A 13638-nucleotide genomic window follows, 5' to 3' on the forward strand; every position below is an offset into this window, starting at 1 on the left:
TTAAAGCAGTTAATAAGCAGACTTAGATGAGTTGTTAGTAAAGGCAGAATCAGGTGCTTGTAATTCTCTTTAGTGTTTAAATGCTGAATGCATACTTTCCTTAAAAGCACTTCAATCAATCAATCAAGGCTTTATTCGCCACGTGTAGGTTGCCACGTGAAATAGGACCCCCCCCCCCCCTGCCTTACACACACAACACAGACATAACATGGGGATACAGGTCGGAGATCAGTAGCATTACAGAAAAAAAACAAAACACTGAAATATACACTACAATGGGAAAGTACAAGAGGAAAAAAAGAGACCTCTACTCATGCTGGGCTCCTGGGAGGACAGCATGAGAACAGGAAACAAAAAAACTCCTCTGCACAAAAAAGCACATAAATGTCCACAGCACAACATTATGGAACACGTGACAAGCCACAGGGTCGGGTGGGGGGTGAGGAGTAATCCGAAGCAAACACAGCAGCCATCCTGCCCAGCGCTACCATTCCAGCGCGGGCTCAGACCCGCCGTGTTCCCAGGAGGGAACAAGCATCGAAGGCGTTTGGAAAGGGAGGGGGGATGAGTGTGTGCATATCAGTGTATATGTATGTGTGTGCGTTCAGCTGAGACAGTGTCCTTCGCCCTGCTAGGCTAAGTAAACAGTCTTCCAGCCAACCCAGGTGGCCTTGCATGGAATGGGAAGGAACAGTCTAAACACAGTCGTTATCAGGGTGTTTTTGTTCGGCTCCAGCCTTGCGACCGCAGCTGGCGCCGAGAGGGTATCCGCATGAAGTGATGGTGCTTTTTACTTTAGTGCGAACAGCTCATATGAATTTCAAAGCAGTTCTAACAGTCCAACACTGGTCTCTCAATCTCCCGTTGGAGAGCCGCGAGCTTCTCCATGATGTTATCAAACTTGTGCTCTGTGATGTTGTCATTCTTGTGCTCAAAGAGCCGATTCTGAGAACTCACGACCACAGTGAGCCTCCCCAAGATATAATCCAATTTGCCCTCAGAGATGTTATTCTGAGCGAGTCCTTCCAAGATGTAATCCAGTCTGCACTCAGAGATCTTATTCTGAGTATTCACAGCAGCCGTAGCCTCTCCAAGATCTTATCCGTGCTGCACTCAATGAGCCCATTTTGAGGAACTTACGCCTCTTCCCATCGTTTCAATCCCAGCGGGCAGCCTTTCTCAATTCTTTGATAAGTCAGGGCCAAGCCAGCTCCGATCAGCCAGAACCCTGTTACCATGGTTCCGAATAGGTAGATATCTTCAGCACTCAGGCTCACCCAAACCCAAACTTCTCATTGAGAAAGGGGTGTCAATTGCATTTAGGGACCAGTTGATCAAATCCATAATTCCTCTTTTAGGTTTTAGAGGACAGACTGTGAGAGAATGTTCCAGGAAAAAGTAATACAAAAAACACGAGACTAGACAAGGACATAAGAGGCTAAGCAGGGAAGCTAAGGGAGAGGAGGAGAGGAGAAAAGTGCGACCGCCTTCGTCAAGAGCAAGAGCAAGAGACTTGAAATGCCTCGAGCGCAGTTACAGCACTTCACTACATGTCAATATCTTCTGTTTTATAAAATCAGTCCCGGGAACATTAAGCGAGTGTACATACACACGGGCACACAGTGCTTCTATAGTGTTAAAGTTTACCTTGAGTGAGCGATCAATGTCTTATTGTCCCATTATATTTATCTCTCTGTCTTTACAGTGTGATGAAAGTCTCTTTTTATTTTACGTAACAAACAAACATACAGTTTGAGGTCTTTTTGGGGCACGTCTTTGCTCCTCTTCACACTTCAACTCATGTTTCATTCAGTCGTATAACCACACCTGCTTTAGCTACATCGTCCTTTTGTATTCATCTGCTTTATTAATGTCCTCCACTGCTGATATTCACACATGCATATTACAGATGTGCGAGTATCAAGAGGTCAGCGCAACACATATTTAGTCTTTACATGAAGAATTGTCTGTGTTTTATTCAACATCTCTCCTAACCTTGAATCCCATGGAGGAGCTGAAACAAAACTGCTGCCCTCATGCACGTCGCTGTTCACTGCTTCCCGCATGTTTCATTTAGCAGGCTGCAGCCATCAGTGTTCAGTGACAGGTGAGCGCCTGAAGTCACATTAAAGAGTAACAATAACGACAGCACACTCGACACCTTCCAGGAGAGTATTTTACAAAGAGCTGAACGTAATGATTCCTGTATTGAAGGAAAAAGAAAAGCCAGCAGTTCTTTTTTTAAACTGAATGCTATTATCTGTGCTTTCATAACAACACTGGCTAAAATGACTACATATGAAAGAGGTCACGCTTAATAGCAATGCCACAGTAAATGACCAAAAACTCACAATTTCACATTTGAATTCTGGGCGTTTTCACACCTGTGCTGTTCAGTCGGTTTAAATCCAGCTCTGGTTTGTTTCCTTCCTTTATGAAGATGTGAACATGGTAATCACACTCGGGTGGAGACCGAAACAGCTACACCAAGAACAAACTCAAGAGCACATGATCTAACCTTGGGGTGACTGAACTATTAGTTGTATGCTGTGCATCCTGAGAAGTAGCACAGACCACAGACATGCAGAGTACAGCTTTGTCTGAAATTTGCACATATAAATATAAATGTTAGGAGTAAAAATCTCTGTGTTGTCCAACAGCTTTTAACCTAAAAGTTTTTAGGTTTGTAGTGACATATTTTTTGTTGAACTGGTGTGCTGGTGGTATGAAAAGGTTAAAAGGTAAAATAAAATCATAAACCGATCATGACCAGAGTGAACAAACTATAGGTGTTAAACTGCCCTCAGTGTCATTATGCAAAAAAATCAATAAATAAAAATGAGCATTTAATACTCTAAACCAGAAACAGCTGAAGCAGAATGTGTAGTGGACAGCAGTGGGATGGCAATGGCTCTCATTCACAAATCATATCTGTGCATAAACCCTGCCTACAAACATTTCATGTACTAATCTGGGACTCATCAATGTTTTCTTACTTGAATTTATTTGTAATGTGTGGATGAATAATAACAATATAAAAGAAACATAATAACTAATTTCATTTTTGTCATTATTTACAGTTTCTTTGTGATTTATCTAGAAATGTGATATATAAATAAAATTTTACTTACTTACTTTTCTAAAACATTAATATTAAAAAAAATAATCCTCACAGAATTTTGCTTTGCACATTAAAACCACATGTTGTGAATCTCGCTGCTTCTGGGGGATAAATAACGTCTATCTTACATAACCATTCATCTAAAGTGACCATCCTTGCTGGACCCTCCCTGTCCACCACCTGTTTCCTCCTTTTTTTAATGCTCACACTTGAGCTAAATTTTTGGTTTCAAAGCATTTCATTTTTCCTTGAGCCACAGTGAGCATCTCAGGAAAACTGATATTCAGCAATGTTTTTCAATGTTTTTCAGTCCTGAGGAAACACTTTGAAAAGCTGGCCCCTTTGTGAAATCTTCCTCAAAAAATTTTCTTTCAGCTGGAAATTCTTCTGCTTTCTTGGTTTATCAGTGCAGCTTCTCTTAGAGCAACATTAGCCCTACCTCTCTATTACTCATTTAGGTACATTTCCCTGTTTTGAGAAAGGTATGCAGGTATGCGGACTACACATAGTACAAACCTGTTGGTTTTAAATAATTCTGAATGAGCCATTTAATAAATTCATGAAATAATTCATGATTCGTTTCATAAATCTGACAGTAATTTTACATGTGCACATATTTTAAATGTAGGATGGGCACATTTCTAAACAGATATGATTGAATGAATCCCAGCGTTTCTCTGTGTCTGCTGGATGCATAAAAAGTGAAACTATTTGCCAAAGCACTTCCCATATCGACTTTATAAATAATGCTAATATGTCTGAAATGTGCTTTTTTTAGAGCCATGATTTGATACATCTACTCTGTCCCTACATGTTCAGAGCTGCTCTGGTGAACCACAAGTTGGAAGTTAAAGTCCTGTATCTGCATCCCTGACAAAAACCAACACGTTCTGACTCCCAACTCGTCAAACGTGTGACGCATGGTCAGGCTCCCTCTGCTTCACTTATGGACGCGCAGGGTACCCCCCTCGCGTCGGGAATTGACGTGAAGGGTCCTCCGATTGAAGAGATTGCCGTGGAAGTGCCTGTTGTCGGTATATTTAGACATTTTCCAAATCACATTGTAGTGACGTATACAGAACACAATAAATTATATAATGTAAACAACTACCTGAAAAACAGGTAGAACGATACTTTTGTATCGTTTATTGCATTTATGGAGGGAGTGATGTATGCTGGGTAATGGCACAGCTAGCTACTGGGTGACTTTATTCACCCGCTTCGGCTGTTATCAGTCCATACAATGGGCGTTATTAGCAGAAATCAGTCCCATAGATATGGGCCATCTCCTGCTAGATTGTTCAGAAGGTTGTTCTCATCCATCCAGATGGAGGATCACTAACAGGAGCGTGGAAGACTCCAGAATCCACTCTGGCTGGAATCCGGTGGATATGCAGTGTGTACAGGTAAGACCATTTAAACGGACAGCATTTATAGAATGACTATTAAAAGTCAGCGAGTGTCAGTAATGTTAATGTGGTTATCTTAGTAATACACAGAGTGCTAATATAACAGCTTTAAGATGCATTTGTAGATATTATTACGTGTTTTACCGTCTTTATGGTGCTAGCTTAAAGTTACGGTGTAAACGTTAGCTTATATTGGAGTAAAGCTGTTACTGGTTAAACGGTGTTAGCACAGAAATATTAGCTTCTGTCATGACTGATGAAGTTACTAGTTAATAAAGTTTTCAGTAAAGTGATTAATCGCAGCCACAGATTGACAGCAAATATCTCGATTAGCTTCAGTGCATCTATAATAAATATGTGCAAGTTTCAGTGCTTCGTTTAAACTGTATGATACTTATACTGACCCAGGGTCAGTGTAAAATACAATCCTAGCTGTGTGAACAAAGCCTGGCTCCTTTAATCCTGCATGTCAAACCTCAGGATGCAGGTTATTATTACTCTTTCCTGCTGGCACACCTGTCACACCTGAGAGTCAGCTAGAAACTTACAGTGACGTGAACATCATGCAAAGACTGCCAGACTCTGTAATACTGTAAATGATCAGTGACTCATGTTGACACTAAACTTTAAACGGTACCTCTGTGTCTCTGTGTGCTGAACATTTAGGATTGAGTCAGGCTGCATCAGCTGAAGCTGTTATTTGTATATATCAGTATTTTTTATTCAGGTGTGGGGAAAATACGTAAGACTGCAGTGAAGCGATGCACCAGATTAATCCCTGGCCAAAGGTATCGTACTTAAATCAGACTACTGATCCAGCCACATCAGCCTTTTGTGAGGTCTGTTTAAAGTTGACTAAAAGTGAACTGCAGGTTCCTGAGAGGTGGACTGTGAGCACAGAAACACATGTTCATACATACAGCTGCAGCAAACTTACATTAATTTTAAATAGATTTGTTACTCTGATGCCCGTCTCTGTGTTAGTCCTCTGACAGACTGGTGACCTGTCCAGATGTGTTCTACCTATGACTACTGGGACAGGCTCTAGCCTTTTTAATAGAAATTTCCTGTTATTCTCATTTAAAGTATTTAAGTGCTTATGCATATGCTTAGTTGTGACACTGTTATAGACTGTTCAGTGAAAGTTTCTAAAACTAGATGAACTTACTTCAGCGTCAGCAGTTTGAGAAAACAACTCCCTTTACAGGTGCTGATAAGGCCAAGGGCACAAAACAGCATAACCATTGATCCGTTAGGTTTCATAGCGAGACACGTGAAGTGTGGTGTGATCAGTTTGTAACTTCCTCCCTCTTCCTTGGAATGCATAAAGGAGTAGGAGCACAACTTCTGTGGCAGAGCTGACATGACTGAACTGTGATGTTTGATGTGTGTTTGCTCTCCTGTGCACAGTAATAAATAGCATGATCACAGCTCTTTCTGTGTTGCAGACTTTATTTAAAAAATTCCACGACACCCCCCACCCTCCCACTGTGAACCTGAATTGAATATTCAGAAGACATTTGTTTAAATAGTTCTACAAATCTGAGCTGTTGTGTCCTTGGATTGTGTGGTAATAATATTAGAGCTAGCAATCTTTCTTACTGAATCTCTACTATGAGTCATGTTACCTGAGATTAATTCTATGTTTACCTGTCAGCCTGGACGAATGTGCTGTGTGAAGGAAATTAAATTAAATCAGATCTGAACTGCGTACATTTAAGGAACCTGTTCATATTTAATTGAAATATGAACCAGTGATTTTTTGATTGCTGATTCCAAGAGAGTCTTTGTGGAAATCCTGTTTGGCTTTTTGTTATTTTAATTCTCTTCTCTGTTTTCCAGAACAGTTCTCCACAGTCACTGTCCACATGGGTCAGTGGGACCAAGAAGCACTCTGCTAATGTGTGGACTCTGACCAGCAACATCCAGCAAGACCCAGACAGCGTTTTCTATCTCCCAGCTGGAGTTTTTTGTTTGTCTGTGACTGGAGAGTCAGATTTTTGTTGAGCTTCACACTTGCAGAGGTAAGTCAGTTTGCAGAGATCCCTCCCACCCTGGCTTTTATATCCTAGATTTCTTATCTGAAACAGTAATATTTCAGTGACTGCTGCTTATACCACAGGTTAATACACGCTACTGATCCCTGATGGGAGAATCATCAATTTTGGCAACAAAGAAGCCTGGTGGATGTTTGTTTACAGTCTGATGATGGGACATCATGCTCTGCATCTTCAAAGTTTGCCTGCTCATTATTATTCATACCCAGTAATGTGAAGTATGCTTATATCTACTATAACTGGACCAACCTGGTGCTCTTCATTTATGGAGGCTGTTGAGTCTGAATGTTGGATGTTGTGTATCTCGTGTTCTCTGGGCTTTGTTGTCCTCAGTCTTTTCGCAGGATCAGAAAACAAAACCAGGAGGCGCGTAAATGTTTCTTCTCCGTGATGTTTCTTCTGGATGATGATAAGACTGTGACACGGGATGCCACCTTTGGTCTTGTGATGAAGCAAAGCTCAGGAAGAAGTGTGATTAAATGGTACCCACATGTGTGCTGCTGAGAAGGATGTACAGGGGCACCTGCAGCCAAATCCAAGCTTCAGGTTAATGTTTGATTAAGCGGATGAAAAAGAGAAGTTTCTTCCCTACAATTATCACTTCTTAAAATCTGTAGCAACTTCAAGTCTGTCAGCGTGCTGAGCATGCTCAGAATGTGACAATATATTTTTGTTCAATATTTAATTTCTTTCAGTTGCAATTGTTAAATGAAAAAAATAAATAAAAATATATTCTTATAATTTAGCAAACTAATTTATCAAAAAAATGTACATATATCTGTATTAGTTTTAATTAATTAATTTGACACCTGTATGAAAAAACATATCGTGATATGAAAAAATCTCATATCGCCCAGCTCTACTAAATAATGAATGTGTTACAGTTAAAGTGAAACACTGGTCAGTGTAAATGGCTCATAGGGACATAGAAACCTTTAAATTAAACCCTATCACCTGATATCGAGTGTCAAACAATATCAAAGCTGTAAAAGCTGTTTACAGTCAGAATTTATAAAACTATGATTGTAAATAGATTCAAACTAGTGAGCTTTTCTCTTTGTGCTGAATATCAACACTGTGATTTCTTAGACTGTAAGCTTTACTTTAGCACAACCAGTTGTAGAAGCCGTCACTCCAAATGTCTTTTGATAACAAGAAAAAAAATACCTTTTCAGTCCACGGCCTGAAGTTCTTCTCTGACATCTTCTGCCATCAGCTTTGTCTGCTGGTTTGAAGACAATAAACCACAAAAAGATGATTTAGTCACTTTGTCTGCGTCATGCAGCTCGAATGTGTCGTGTAACGATGTTGAATAGCCGTTGTTATCCCTCTGCTGTGTCAGTAGGATTGTACTGTACAGCATCTCATTGATATGTGAGGAATGCTAATGTAACACGATAACAGACTTACATCATTAAAACATAAAGGACAGGAGATATTTAGATATTTTTATATTTATATTACATTTTATAGCTGACGGATATTACTAAATAGATAGAATTTACTAAATAGCTGGATGAACATGAAAAATATGTCTATAATAACAAATGACCATGAGAGCCAGTAGAATTAATTCAACTGGACACTCAAAAGATGTCCTTAAATGCTCTTTAAGTGGCAGAACAAACGAACAAACAGTTAATTGCTTACGTGAGATGAAATCTGCTCAGCTACTTTGAAAACAGCTTCTAACTGGTTCCTCCTTTAACAGGATGACTGCTCAGGGGTAAGGCCATCATGCAATCCAGCAACCTTTATGGTTCTGCTTTGATTCACCAGGAACTATTAGGGAAACCTTCCAGCGCCTCCTGTGAAAGACACAGGCATAAACACACAAACATTTATTAACATGTTCCACAGTCTTCCAGTTTGAGTTTCTCATCCTGTGGACAACAACGTACATGGATGCAGGTTTATTGTTAACTTTTGTAAGGTTTATTTACTGAACATATCAAGCTGCAGCGCCACTGTGATCCTGAACTGGATAAGCACTTAAGAAAATTTGTCAATAAATGGACATACATCAACTTACTATATTTATCCAAACAGACGGGACCAATAATGCTTCGCTGAGTTAGAGACTTTAATGTCTCTTCTATGTAAGAATGTCTCGTGCTGATATACCTGCAAACTTGACAACAAAGGTTTTTCAGACTACATGTAGCTGTCCTCTATGTCAGCTCACACATTTACATTTATGTCACACTTATTTCTGCTTTCCCATTTTATAATTATTACTTACATTTTGATTAGATACCTTGAGTTTGTAAATGATCAGATTACATAATTGGAATACAATGTATCCAATTCAGGGTTGCGGGAGGATGAAGCCTATCCCAGCTGATACAGGACAAAGACAGGGTGCCAGTTTATCGCAGGGCTACCACAATATGTGTAACAGAAAATCCACTTAAATGTTTGATATTTCTTATAATAATCATAATTATGACTATTATTTAAAGGTTTCTTTATAAATACATTTTGATTTTTTTATAACCCCTAAAATATTAACCTGAGCTGTTTCAGATTCTGACCTCTGACCTCAGTGACCTGGCTGTGTCCTCACTGCAGCTCCCTCTTGGAAGTACGTCTGCTTCTTGTCTACCCCCAGTGTTGACCGCCTGCCCTTGATATCACGTACTGTACCTGAGGAACAAAAAAGGACAAACACTTGCCTTCATTTAAGAAGTACATTCATACAGAGGTAATCTATGGAAACACACTAGTTCACCCTTTGGGAGGAATCAGTTCCTGTGAAACATTTCTGTAAATGAACATCATGTGGAGAATGAATGAAATGAGTTCTTCAGGTGACTCAGCAGTCCCACACTGACAAATGAAATCTAGTTAAACTATTAAGCATATTTGCTCTTCTGAAATCTGTGTTAAACAACAACAAACATAAATTAGTAACAAAAATACAGCTGAGTAGAGGCTTTACAAACCACCAGCAGCCATAATGCTAAATTTTAATCTTCAAATGTTTCTGAGCCGTCTTCAACCTGCTTTTAACACATTAAAGTCCCACAGTCAATGCAGCCTGACTCAATCCTAGATGTTCAGCACACAGAGACACAGAGGTACCGTTTAAAGTTTAGTGTCAACATGAGTCACTGATCATTTGCAGTATTACAGAGTCTGGCAGTCTTTGCATGATGTTCACGTCACTGTAAGTTTCTAGCTGACTCTCAGGTGTGACAGGTGTGCCAGCAGGAAAGAGTAATAATAACCTGCATCCTGAGGTTTTTCATGCAGGATTAAAGGAGCCAGGCTTTGTTCACACAGCTAGGATTGTATTTTACACTGACCCTGGGTCAGTATAAGTATCATACAGTTTAAACGAAGCACTGAAACTTGCACATATTTATTATAGATGCACTGAAGCTAATCGAGATATTTGCTGTCAATCTGTGGCTGCGATTAATCACTGTACTGAAAACTTTATTAACTAGTAACTTCATCAGTCATGACAGAAGCTAATATTTCTGTGCTAACATCGTTTAACCAGTAACAGCTTTACTCCAATATAAGCTAACGTTTACACCGTAACTTTAAGCTAGCACCATAAAGACGGTAAAACACGTAATAATATCTACAAATGCATCTTAAAGCTGTTATATTAGCACTCTGTGTATTACTAAGATAACCACATTAACATTACTGACACTCGCTGACTTTTAATAGTCATTCTATAAATGCTGTCCGTTTAAATGGTCTTACCTGTACACACTGCATATCCACCGGATTCCAGCCAGAGTGGATTCTGGAGTCTTCCACGCTCCTGTTAGTGATCCTCCATCTGGATGGATGAGAACAACCTTCTGAACAATCTAGCAGGAGATGGCCCATATCTATGGGACTGATTTCTGCTAATAACGCCCATTGTATGGACTGATAACAGCCGAAGCGGGTGAATAAAGTCACCCAGTAGCTAGCTGTGCCATTACCCAGCATACACCACTCCCTCCATAAATGCAATAAATGATACAAAAGTATCGTTCTACCTGTTTTTCAGGTAGTTGTTTACATTATATAATTTATTGTGTTCTGTATACGTCACTACAATGTGATTTGGAAAATGTCTAAATATACCGACAACAGGCACTTCCGCGGCAATCTCTTCAATCGGAGGACCCTTCACGTCAATTCCCGACGCGAGGGGGGTACCCTGCGCGTCCATAAGTGAAGCAGAGGGAGCCTGACCATGCGTCACACGTTTGACGAGTTGGGAGTGAGAACGTGTTGCAAAAACACGTCCTTTCAATCTAAATTTTACAAAGTTTGTAAGCAACTAACATTTCCTAAAACAAGGTCAAGGCCAAAGTTTTCTTTTTTTCCAAAAATGTCTAAACTTCTACATTAACATGCAAAATGGATTTAATTTATCTTTTTTTTGATTGGAAAACGTGAAAATGTGTTTGATTTTTGAATTGTTGTGGTCTGGAACTTTACTAGGTTTACAAGATACCGTCAATCGATCACGGTCGTGAGTTGTTATGTTGGCTTGCTAATGTTAAAGTGCCTACACATTTCAAATAACGAGCCACATTTTAGATGATCAAATATCTGCCTTCAGAATTTGCATGCCATCTTTTTATTATTATCTTTTAACCTCTCGTACTGATCCCACACTTCGGATTTCCTCTCTGAGATGTGTAAACGCAATCTAATAACTTATGTTCATGACTGACTGAGTCAGTGTGTGTCATAAATTAGATTCTTATAAAATGCATCAATTCCTTTATCAACCTACGTTACTGCAGAGATGTAAGTCAAAATATATAGCTTCCGTTGACTCTTTAAAACTTTGGAAAAAACCTCAGTTAATGCTTTCATACACATGATCACGTACCTGGCATTAACACCAACTACCCAAATACAGTTACATGTCTGAAGAAGCTTCTCGACTTTAAGAGACTTAAAGAAGTCCAGACGCTTTTCTTTCCAAGCTCCTTAGACTATGATGACCTGGATGACTGAGAACCTTCACAGACTTACATGTCTTTGTTAATGTATCTGATCTTCTATACCAGACCTTCCCAAAGTGTGGGGCCCGCCCCCGGGGGGGGGGGGGGCGCAGAGCCATGGCAGGGGGGGCGCGGTATGAAAAGGAAAAAAACAAAATGCTTGGACACTGCTATCACGGGGCAGCCACAGAAACGCAAAGCAGGAGATGAGGCATCGCTGAATATGTTTCCAAACCAACTTCATTCTAAGCCAAAGACTAGAAAATATAGTGAAGCATATCTTCACCTGCACAAGTGCCAAGGTAGGTCTCCCCTGCAGAATTGGTTTTCCCGTGCTGGGCTCTTCATATCACGGACAAACAGTATCCCACATTCTTGACTTTTAGTTCACAAACACTTGTAATGACTAACAACTAAAGTTACAGTGGGATAAAAATAATATCAGGCTGATCCTGCCACGATTTGTTCCCCCCTTCAAATCACGGACAAACAGTGTCCTACAGCTGTTTATGTTTTTAAACCCATTTTGCACAGAGAGGCATTTTTTGAAAAATGTATTGATAGCAATGTCGAATTTTATTACACAGAAAAAAAAAATCAACTACACATAAAATAATCACACCGTGACGCCTCTGCCTTTGTAAATGGAGGGACAGTAACTGCGTGTAAAACCTGACGATAGTCAGATTAACAGTATTTTGTATCTATCTGCCATTCTGCAATTCATCTCATGTAAACAATAACGTGGCTCACAGTGTGATGTGAAAAAAGGCAAATACCTTTTGACGTTGCATGACGAACTCTGTATTCCCACGTGCACGTGCGGGGGGTGGGGGGCGCGAACATTTTTCTTGTAAAACAAAGGGGGGCCCAGCAAAAAAAGTTTGGGAACCACTGTTCTATACAATTCCCTTCATGGTCATTCGGCTCTATCAGTCCTTTTCCTTCACGTTGCACATGAAAATAAGACATCTCAAGGCCTAAATTTGAGTCGATTGCGTGTGTATGTCTTATATATTAATTTCAGTCTTCGGTCCTGTAATTTACTTTATCTTTTCAATCCTTGCCATTATCCTTTCGCAATTGGAAAGGATGCTCTGGTCACCCTTGCCCTTAGTGTGTGTCTGCTTGTGCTTTTGGCTGTAAGCGTACCTCCGTGAACACGTGTGTGTCTTTGTCTCCTCCAGGGAAGAGCGGGGTACGTACATTAATGACTGTTTTATGTTTCTTGCTATCTGAGTCTCTTTTATTCACGTTGGCCATGATGGCCTAATATCTGCCTGTCAAACAACTTCTATTCACTCCTCTAACAGACTGGAGACTGATACTTAAGACACACAAAAAACACACACCTACGTATAGAGCGCTCATACCCTCCTCAGCAGATTAGTGGGTGGTGAAGGAGCCACACTGGGCATTATGTACTGTTCTTGCTCCAATCAATTACTATTCATTTATTCCAAAGGAGTGACCGTGCCTTGATCTGAAGAGGTATTATAACTGTGTGTGTGCCTTGCAGTTTATTCAAATCTTTTTTAACAAAACTTTGTCTCTGTTTTATTCTCCTCCCACCTCTGTCACCTTCTGGCTGTATGTTCACTTATTTTTCTTACATGTTCCAGTTTTTCCTCCCCCTCCCATCCCTCTCTTTTGTTAGCATCTTTGAGTTTTTCTCTCGCACTTTGATTACTTCCCCTCCTAATTCTTACTGCTCATCATTTTGTCCTTCCTCCTTTGCTTTTCACATGTTTTCAATCAGCCCTGTCTCATCAGTTGCTCTCTCCTTGTTTGTTTCCTTTACTGATAATTCATTTCCTTCTTTTCCATGTTTATTTTACAGTCACAAGCCATAGCTTTATTATCTTCATCCAGCTCATTTCAAATTAACCAATTTCCTACTGGTAATCAGAAAAAAGTTGGGTTAAAGCAGTGGCTCCCAATCTTTTTTTGCTAGGCCCCCCTTTGTTTTCCAAGAAAAATACCCCCCCCCCCCCCCCCTTCTCGCGCGCGCACGCAGACGCACAAACACGTCCTCCAACCACACCATTGCCCCATTGCAGTTTCTTTCACACCTCAAACATTTA

The 13638-nt window shown here is 40.1% G+C and overlaps 2 long non-coding RNA genes across 6 annotated transcripts; one reads left to right on the plus strand and one right to left on the minus strand.

The window, feature by feature from the left end:
- The first annotated feature begins 4472 nt into the window (after nucleotides 1–4472).
- LOC120737522 lies at nucleotides 4473–7307 on the plus strand. Of its 4 annotated transcripts, none has more exons than XR_005696758.1 (4): nucleotides 4473–4527; nucleotides 6373–6554; nucleotides 6653–6805; nucleotides 6921–7305. It is a non-coding gene; the product is annotated as an uncharacterized LOC120737522 (long non-coding RNA). The 4 variants fall into 4 exon arrangements; XR_005696766.1 differs by having other exon boundaries at nucleotides 6653–6795; XR_005696775.1 differs by having other exon boundaries at nucleotides 6653–6766.
- Nucleotides 7308–7760: 453 nt separating this feature from the next.
- Nucleotides 7761–10995, minus strand: LOC120737648. 2 transcript variants are annotated; one of them, XR_005696813.1, is made up of 5 exons: nucleotides 10680–10995; nucleotides 10308–10386; nucleotides 9129–9233; nucleotides 8238–8395; nucleotides 7761–7812 (listed from the first exon to the last, which is right to left on the minus strand). It is a non-coding gene; the product is annotated as an uncharacterized LOC120737648 (long non-coding RNA). The 2 variants fall into 2 exon arrangements; XR_005696804.1 differs by having other exon boundaries at nucleotides 9122–9233; nucleotides 10680–10990.
- Between the last annotated feature and the right edge of the window lie 2643 nt (nucleotides 10996–13638).

This window comes from Simochromis diagramma, unplaced genomic scaffold (assembly GCF_900408965.1).
Source record: "Simochromis diagramma unplaced genomic scaffold, fSimDia1.1 OVJJ01000411.1, whole genome shotgun sequence".
NCBI lineage: Eukaryota > Metazoa > Chordata > Actinopteri > Cichliformes > Cichlidae > Simochromis > Simochromis diagramma.